General features: G+C 42.3%; 1 long non-coding RNA gene across 1 annotated transcript; it reads right to left on the bottom strand.

Moving 5' to 3' along the window:
• Positions 1 to 259: 259 nt before the first annotated feature.
• On the bottom strand, positions 260 to 7,701 carry LOC135910175 (uncharacterized). Its single transcript, XR_010566927.2, has 4 exons — positions 7,349 to 7,701; positions 5,314 to 5,382; positions 4,176 to 4,256; positions 260 to 1,830 (listed from the first exon to the last, which is right to left on the bottom strand). It is a non-coding gene; the product is annotated as an uncharacterized lncRNA (long non-coding RNA).
• Positions 7,702 to 9,284: the final 1,583 nt, after the last annotated feature.

The raw sequence follows: 9,284 nt of genomic DNA, 5'->3' as shown, positions 1-9,284 counted from the left end.
AGGTGTAAAACCAACAAAGCAGTTCTTTAAAAATATCACAGCGCTTAGTTACGTACACGCTGTAACTCCCTTGTAAAAGCTTAATACGAACACGTGAGCACACAGAAAGCTAGCAGTGAGCCTACATGGAAATACCACCGCCTCAATACTAATTCACAAGTGTAAAACCAACCAAGCAGTTCTTTAAAGAATATCACAATGTTTAGTGACATACATTTAGTAACTAGCTTATATAAGCTTTATACAAACATGAGAACATACAAAAAGCTATCAGTGCACCTGCATAGAAGTGCGGCCATCTGAACACTATTATTTGCAAGTCTAAGCTCAACAGAACAGTTCGTTATAGTGACGACCATTTTGTACCTGCCTTATACAAGCTTAGTGCAAGCACAAGAATGCGGAAAAAAATAAATTAAGAACTTGCTCTATGAATACACAAACAGATCAACACAAATGGTAAACACCACTTTGAAGATACATGACCGTGACAAAGCGCAGTGCTGTGCCGGTTGAAACTGTCATCCACAAAAGTATTGAGCAATGCTTAAACCACACGCAATAAAGTGCTGAAAGACTGCGTCTCTAACGTACCTATATTAATTCAAATTTCTTGAATATAGGGCTCCCTTGCAGATAAGGCATCTGATCCAACTGACCTGATAAATGCATACAATGCACTCAGATATAACCGGTAATAATAATTATAAAAGGCATTTAAAAACCTGATAGTATGATGAAGATGCATGACTAGAAAAGTTCTGTTCCCCTCGTACGTGTTAAAAAGGTGCAAGTACGACACACGTTCTTTTTTTCCGCAATTTTTGCATTAATGGACACCCGGGAACCTCGAACCCACAAAAAAAGAAGATACTGCTGTGTTAATAGTGTTATGAATAATTTTTTGTGAAAGCTTTTTACAGACAATTCGCAGTCTCGTTTCTGGAGGTTGAGCTGTATCATGCAAAATAACATGGAAAATGGTCACATGGGAGCATGACACTATGCCATAATGTTCGTTTCAGTTGACTCTCTTGCCCTACAAGTCACTGCGCACTGTGACCAGTGATGGAACAGAAGTGTCTATGTGATTTTCATCACACTTCTGTCCTATGCCATCCTTACCAGAGTTGGCGGCACACAGATACCCAGATTTCGATAGTGTTGCTTTTTCAGGTGCTTGTTCTTGATTTACTCAATATCAGTTGGCACTTCAGCTGCATCAAACTTCTTTTTTACCTCTTCAACAACAACATAAACAACAATCTTATGACACCTGTGTTGTCCTTCTAGTTGCCTACAAAGACCAGTTAATCTAACAACAACACTGGCAGTCTCTACTATCTTCTAATGGGGAAGAGGTGTGTCCCACCATGTGTTCCACATTGTTGTCGCTATGTGGGCTGGCTGGGGAGGCAACAACTGTAATATGTTTTCATATCTTAAAGTGATGCTTGTACTGTGTTATAACACTTAACTTAGTCTTGCACTTGCTGCACAAGAACACTGGCTCACAGTCGTGGTGAAAAGCTTTCGTATGTTGAGCAAATGAGTTGTATGCACTACAAAAAAAGTCACAGTGATAGCACACATGTTGCTCTACCAGGCCTGGTGCGGTTCCTTCTGACACTGCTCCTGATGCTGACACACTGCTGCTTGCCTCGTACACTGTTGCAGCTGCAGTAGACATGGCCGTCTCTGTATCTATTGCTGCCGTGCCACCTGTCATGGTAACTTCAGGTGGTATCGGGCTCACTTCTGCAACAGAGATGTCGTTTGCCCCTTGAGGGCTCTCGTCATCAGGGCCAATAATTTCGTAGGCATTGTCTCCTGCATCGAAGAACCAATAACAGCGTGAATTAATAAACATAGCTCTAAAAAGTACGGACATCAAAACTTAACCACAAGCTTTGCACATCAGTGACCAGGCTTAATGAATAATACTTGCAGGAGGAGTTATACAATTGTGTGTGTACATTACAGTTAAGCCTCAGAAGAGATACTCAAGAGGCACGGGAAACATGTCTCTCAATACCAAAAATTTTAAAACACTGAGGAGCCAGACTAGATCACTTTATTATGCATCATCACTAAAGTATGTTTAGATATATCTGAAGGAATAATTGCTCAGGGTGGCTTAAAGGGCCCCTAAACCACTTCTCGACATTTTTTGAACATTTCAAGTAAACACGCGCATCAAAATCAGAATGCCGTCACAATTGACGATGCCAAACGCCACAGTGCGTAGCACTGTGGGAGCACCACAATATGAAGAAAACGACTCCGTGCGCCTCTCTGGACCTATCCTGCACCCCCCAGTTTGTCCTGACATCGCCAGGCTGTCTCTGATGATTCACCAGTTTCCGGTACTGTCGATTGGTCGAACGAAAGTGTACGACTGCCGGCAAGGCCTGCAAGCAAATACACACTCCTTCTTCCTCGTCGCGTTGCTCGCGATGCCATTGTGGGCAGCCAATGGGGGCAAAGAACAGAAACGCCAACAGAAGGGTCTCCTTATGAGGCTCTTCAACTAGAGTCACCATACAGTTCCATTGTATTGCATTAGCGCCACCCCTCGCAGGACGACGGGCCTGCGCGGCAGCAACAGAGCTCGTTGGTGATGGCCTGTCCCGTAACATTTGGAGGTGTACTAGGCGAGGAAAAGACGATACTATCCAGATGGCGTGTACCAGATGAAAGAGTAAAATGAGCGGGGACTACTTTTTAAAACTCAAACACGTAGCTCCACTATTACTGCACCGTTTCGAAAATCTCTCATGGCTACGTGTTCCGTGCCTTAACATGTACAACTGCAACACCGCAAATAAATTTCAACCTCGGTGGCTTAGGGGCCCTTTAAAGAAGACATTCACAGCTTTTTAGTGACTGTAGATTGTGCTAGCTTCCTTCCTAACTTCTGGAAGTTAAACACTTCACTTTGCAAGCCTTGTTGCTCGCAGTGCCTTTGAGGTGCTCTTAGACGCTCGTCAGCTTCAACTGTCGACACTTTCTGCCCTGCACTGTCCTCGTTGCCTTCCTTTTCTAGTCCATGCTAAAGAGACATGCGCAATTGACTTGTTTGAGGATTGCGTGATCTTTACGCCCTTCAGAGCACACAAGGTGCATGAAGTGAATGTGTCTGGCTTGTGTCCCTTCGAAGTAGTGAATACTTCAAAAGTCGTTAGTAACAAAGGTGTCTCTTGCGTACAGTGTTGTTAACGTTGCAAACATCGAAAAACCAACCAAACCATTTTCATATGTCTCTTACAACCAAGTGTATCTTGTAATGAGATTCTACTGTACTGAATATTTTTCATCTATGGATCATCTGCATGTACATATAGTCACAAAGACATGTTGTGTGGAATGGCGAATCAGGAAAGACCTCGTACTCTTACTTTTTGTCCCTAACATAAGCAGCTGATAACAATATGATAAAAAGCAGGTAATGAGGCTAGCATGGAACATAATCCTTCAGCTCTAAACAGTTTTTTGGGCCCACATCATTCCCTCATGACATAAGGAAACAACTTGATTGCAGTAATGGCTGCATGTGATCTGAGTTGATTGAAACAAACAATACGTAAGGTTGCCCTGTATGTAATTTTATCGGAGTGCTTTTCAGATGTCCTGCTGGCGATCCTGGCTACACGATGTTTCTCATGCTTTTTGGCACGATTCCTTTCTTTTCCACTCCACTTTTTTCTGGTTTTGTCCCCTTTCCCTTCCCCCTGGCATAAAATAGCACACCTGAAGTATCAAATCTGTTGAATTATTGTGTGTATCAAACCTATTAACATGTGGGCTTCTCTGTGGTCAGTGTTGTATTTTTGCGCTGTACAAGTCAATTCAATATGAAAGATGGAATATATATATATATATATATACATATATATATATATATATATATATATATATATATATATATATATATATATATATATATATATATGTCTCTCTCATGTTTTGAAATATATGTACATTCAGGAGTGCCTGCATGCTCTTCTCCCCTGCTCCAGTGACGAAAAGGACAGCCTTTTTATTTACCATAGCAAAACATTCACAGGTTTTCACTGTGCCCATTACATCACTTATCATATGGATCTGTCACAATACAGAGTAGCAGTAGTCCATAATACTAACCCATCCCAACATAACTATAAATTAGCATATACCGACATGCTGTGAAACAGCTGTTGCAAAGCCGCTGGTGCTGGCAATTTCCACAGCACTGCAGTGGTACAGCCGAGTGCCACCTGTATAGTGACAAATGCATATGCATGTTAGTAACTCACTAGTTGCTGATGGTTTCATAAGCTTTACACTACACAATAAAGTAATCTAGACAACTTTGTTGGAACAAATACACATAATTAGGACACCATTTAAAGACTAACACGATTAATTGCCCCCAATCTCTCACTCACTAAGGGATTCACTACTGAAACATCGGTGGAGAGCTCGGATTAACACAGCCCATAAAGGACAAGCTTTCTTTGAGGAAAATAGCTATAACAGCGGTTAGTTTTTTTGATCATTTTATGTGCTAGCTTTGATTTAAATTTCATGCAGTACTATAAAATATGAAGTGCCGCATTTCTAGCAGCAGAAGGCGTCGTCAGCCTCATGGTACAACTGATTTTTGCACTGTTTGTATCAGTGAGCCAACACATACAAAGAAAACCGACTTCACACATACATATACAGTGCCAAGTGCACTCCTCCTGAAAACACAGCCGCCAGTTCCAATGGTGCTGAAAGGAAAGGTTATATAGAGTGCGAGACTGCATGGAACTACCACTAATGACTGTAAGTGTATGATCTGCTGATTGGAGAGGTAGTCACATGCTATTTCTAGTCTCTTTTAGAAGCATTACTAAAGGATGAATTAAAATCTATTCATCAGTCACGAATTTCGCGCATCCAGTTTGGTTAAATACCTTGTGAGAAAAAGACATGTTTACCTGGAATAGCAACCTTTTTTCCCGCTGCAAAATTTTCCTTCGAATTAACGAAATAACTTTACAGTGTCATAATATATTGTGTTTCTCGCAACTACTTGCCGGCAGTGGCGAGTTACAGTGCTTATATCTGACTCATTGGGCGACAATACTGCCAAACACAAATGCTTCACGAACACGAGAGCACGTCCCTCGCAGAGAATAGCAACCATATATGCCTCTGTGAGACATGATCGCACCTTTGTGGTCAAAATGTACATTAGAACGACACCACCATCTCATTAAAAAAAAAGCCTCAGTACAAAGCAGCAGCCAACTTCATAATGTGAAATTGCAATTGATGTCCACTTACTGGTGGCCTGTGTTCGAGTCACTTCTGGCAGTTGACTGGGTGCTGAGAAATGCACGTCCTGGGTTGTCCCTACAAAACATACAGGGTTATGTCAAATGTTGAAAATATATATACACCGGCATTTCATAAGTTGCAAAACAAATGAGTAAACTAATAAACAACTGTAATGTAAACAGAGTACACATGATAAGATAGGCTGTCAACAGGTAATGCATTACGCGAAAAACCTAATGCATAGGAATGACTTTATGTATACACACGAAGCTGACACACAATTTAAGTCGCTCTAGGTTTTTCCGTGCAGTATATTAAAATCATTATGTCTTGTGGTTAGAGCAAAATTAGTGTAAATGACGCACTAAATTATGTACCCTGGAAAACTTTTCTTCAATATGCACCTGTGCGCGCTTCAAATGAGTAGCGTTGTAAAATTTACGTACATGGCATTTAACATAGTTGCTGAACACGGATTTCCTTTGCCCTGTGTCGTGTACAGTGAGCTACATATATCTGAGCCCCCCCCCCCCTTTTTTTTTGTACTAGCCATACTGCGTGCCATTGCACCTATACGCACGTAAATAAACCTCACGACACAGGAATAAAAAAAAAGTGCCAATCACCCATGCCTGCATGTTGTAGTGGGCCTAACCTAACCAAGCACGGGCTGTTGTTTTTTATAGTAAACACAGGCACCGTGCTCATTGCAAGTATGTATCATGTCACTAAGCAAATATGCAATTTCATTGTACCACTATTTTTTTATCACATGGATGTATCTGTTGAGAGGCAAGACAAAAAGCAGTCACTTCTCAGAACTAATCAGCTTTTTTAAAACACATTTCTAACCTTTCAATGACACTTGCTGCTATGTGTTTGTCTCCAGAGAGCATACTTGATTTAACTTTCCAATCGGAGACATTACATAAATATACCATGTTAAGATGACTGCCTTCGAGCGGTGACGAGATGACGGCTTCGAGCGACAAAACGGGCCGTCGCTTGAACAGATGGCTCGGTTCTGGAAATCTAGAAACCGTCGCTCGTCGCCCGAAAGTGCTATGAGCGACTAGCCAATAGCGCGAAGCCGGAACTGGATGTATGTACATCGCTCAAATACTACCGATTGTCGCGCGGAACGAGCGAATAATTCAATTTTTATACGTGCAAGGATAAGAACCTACGGCAAGACCTCCGCAAATATTTTATGCTACTTTTTATAGTAAAATACATCAACGTAAATTACTAAAGCACGCGTCACGCGTGATTGCAGCCCTCATGCCGGCAACACCGGGGAGGCGTCGCTCAATATCGTCGCTTGCACGGAGTACGACTTGTAGGCGACGAGCGAACGCGAGAGCCATCTCCATCGCGTCGCTTGTAGCTGCCGCGCGCAAGATCGCTTATATATGGGGTTTATACTTTTTTCAGCATAAAACATGGATTGCTCATGCGTTTTTAGAAAGTTCAAGATAACGCGCCTAACTGACCTCTTGCAGCATGCAGCTGAATGCCTGCGGCAAAGTTTCTAACTAGCACTGGTGCTGCACGTAACTTCAGTGGTCGCAGATTCCCCCTGCGCGAAACACCGTCAAGCGCGCGGTTTATTTATAAAAAAGCACGCTGCCAGCAAAACGACGCCTTCTGTTATGTGATTCCTTAGTTCAACAGCGTTCCGTACACACTAGACTGCCAAACTGAATAAATTCAAACACACAAAACGCACGCTAATCACGCTCCGCATAGGCTCGGCATCACGGGCTGGTGAACGAACCATTTTAAACGTCCTCTCGCCTGGCGTCTTATTGAACATACCATAGTTCTGGCAGCGTTTGCGATCTTTAAAGCTCTTACGGACAACGGCAAAGTGATAAAATCACATGCAGTTATCGCCACGACTGGCTTTTTCGATTGACATCGAGAGACACAGCGCGTATGCCTAGTCCTTTGTCAATCGCGTCGGCTAAGCGCAGCGACGACTTCCTGGCGATAGCATGACATATACGGAGAATGTGCACCTAAGTTAGAATTCACTTACCGTGGAGGATTTGTTGCTATATCCAAGGCATGACGAACGACTGTCGTGTTTTCGTGGCAACGCGAGATGGCTGATACACGATCTCCCCTGGCTGCAGGCCTGCGTCGACTCGCTGCTCGCTGTCCGGTGCTGTGTTGTTCCGCGATCTTGAGCGCGCGCGCGCGCGGTGGAGAACTCCGAGTGAAAAAGTAGAGCGCTCGCTACGCATTCCTTTGAACTGCGGCGGCCTGTTCTCTTAGAAGTAAAACGATGTGTTCTTTGCTCAGCGAGCGTGCATGAATGATACATTGCCATGTTCGGGGCCAGCCACCTACAGTTGAAGCAGAAGATTACGCTAAGTTTTGTTCTCTATTGCCGCAAGAGTAGAACTACTCTCTCTCTCTGAAGGGGAGAGTGAAAAGCACATTTCACTCTCTCCTTGGTGAGAGAGTGAACAATGCATTTCACTCTCCTCGACATTTTGCGAGAGTAAAACGACGCTTTGAAGAGTGAACCGGCCGCTTCACTCCTGCGATACCCTTCCTAGTTTTTAGAGTGTGGTTGTTTAATAAAGAAGTTCCAACAATCGCTATTTATAGCAATGTTGGAAACATTACCACATATTTCGTCTGATGAGCACAGCCGAGTGATCTCCTCTCAAGCCCTTATCAGTAGGGCGCTCACATGAACGGCTTATTTGCTTGCGGCATTCAAGTGCTTTATAATTATTACCACGTAATTATTGGTTAATACTGTGGGTTATTGAAATTTCCGCGAGAGGCAAGTTTCCTTATGCCTTAAATAATTTAACTGGGATACAATATTTGTTCATTAAATTGAGCCTGTGTAAACCACCCGCAACTCGACTTTACCACGCATATCGAAGGTTCTTTTTTATGTCATATAATGCCTTGCTCAATTTCGATAATATTCACGGTACTGCAAAAAAATACATGCATATTGTTTGCGTGTAATCGCAATTGTAGTTTAGTGCCTTTGACGTTGCGCTGCAGAGCCCGACGTCGCAGGTTTGATACTCATCACGGCGGCTGCGAAATGAAGCACCATCAGGTGTCAAATTCGACCAGCAAAGAAGAGGGATAAAGTACAGGAAAGCAAGCTAGTTCTCGCAAACAGCATGTAGGTTTAGGATTGAAAGAGGAATATACCCTATAGGTTATGAATCAGCCATAAATTAGACTGGTCTAAGCGCACAAATTCAATTAGAAGGTCAAGCAACCAATAAGTAATAATAAATAATAATTAAGCAACCAATAAGTAATAAGCAACGAATAAGTGGCAATGACAAGTTTGCAGTTGTCATAATGCTATAGTTCCCTCCAATCACGTCGGTTAGGAGCAGAGTTCACTCCGTCACTCATTTGTGAGAGCTCAGGTTCTAGGTTGTTCAAGCTAACCGCAGCAACAACTTCGGTAAAAAATGTTTAGTTCCACTGGTTGTTCCACGTTTAGTTACCCTGGTTATTTGTTTATATACTTATTTTTTTTCAGTTGCCCGTACATGATTGTCACAACGCTTGCGGCAAAAAGTGACATTGTATAGTCACCGGACTAGGCCTCTAGCACCAAATTAGCATTTATTCCCACAAAAAATATTCTCGTACAAGACAAAAATTGACATACAGGTCATATAGGCACAACTGCAGAAAATAACATTCAGATTTTACCTGCTGCAGTAGACAGTGACAAACAGGAGTAACATAATACACAAGCAGAATTCAAGTACAACGACACAATATACAACCAGTATGCTGCTACAATCATATGCAGATATATGCTCAACAAGTATTTCAACAATAATAATTCAAATGCGGCGTCAAACAGAGCAGTCAAATATGTTCTTGAATAACTGTACAAAAATGAACATTTGGTATCAAAAACTGATCGTTCTTATTCTAACATGTGGCAATATTGCTGTGACAGTTCCCAGCTGTTC

Source organism: Dermacentor albipictus, chromosome 7 (genome assembly GCF_038994185.2).
Source record: "Dermacentor albipictus isolate Rhodes 1998 colony chromosome 7, USDA_Dalb.pri_finalv2, whole genome shotgun sequence".
Taxonomy (NCBI): domain Eukaryota; kingdom Metazoa; phylum Arthropoda; class Arachnida; order Ixodida; family Ixodidae; genus Dermacentor; species Dermacentor albipictus.
Note: the sequence above shows the minus strand (reverse complement) of the source record. Positions and strands in the feature narration are given on the sequence as shown.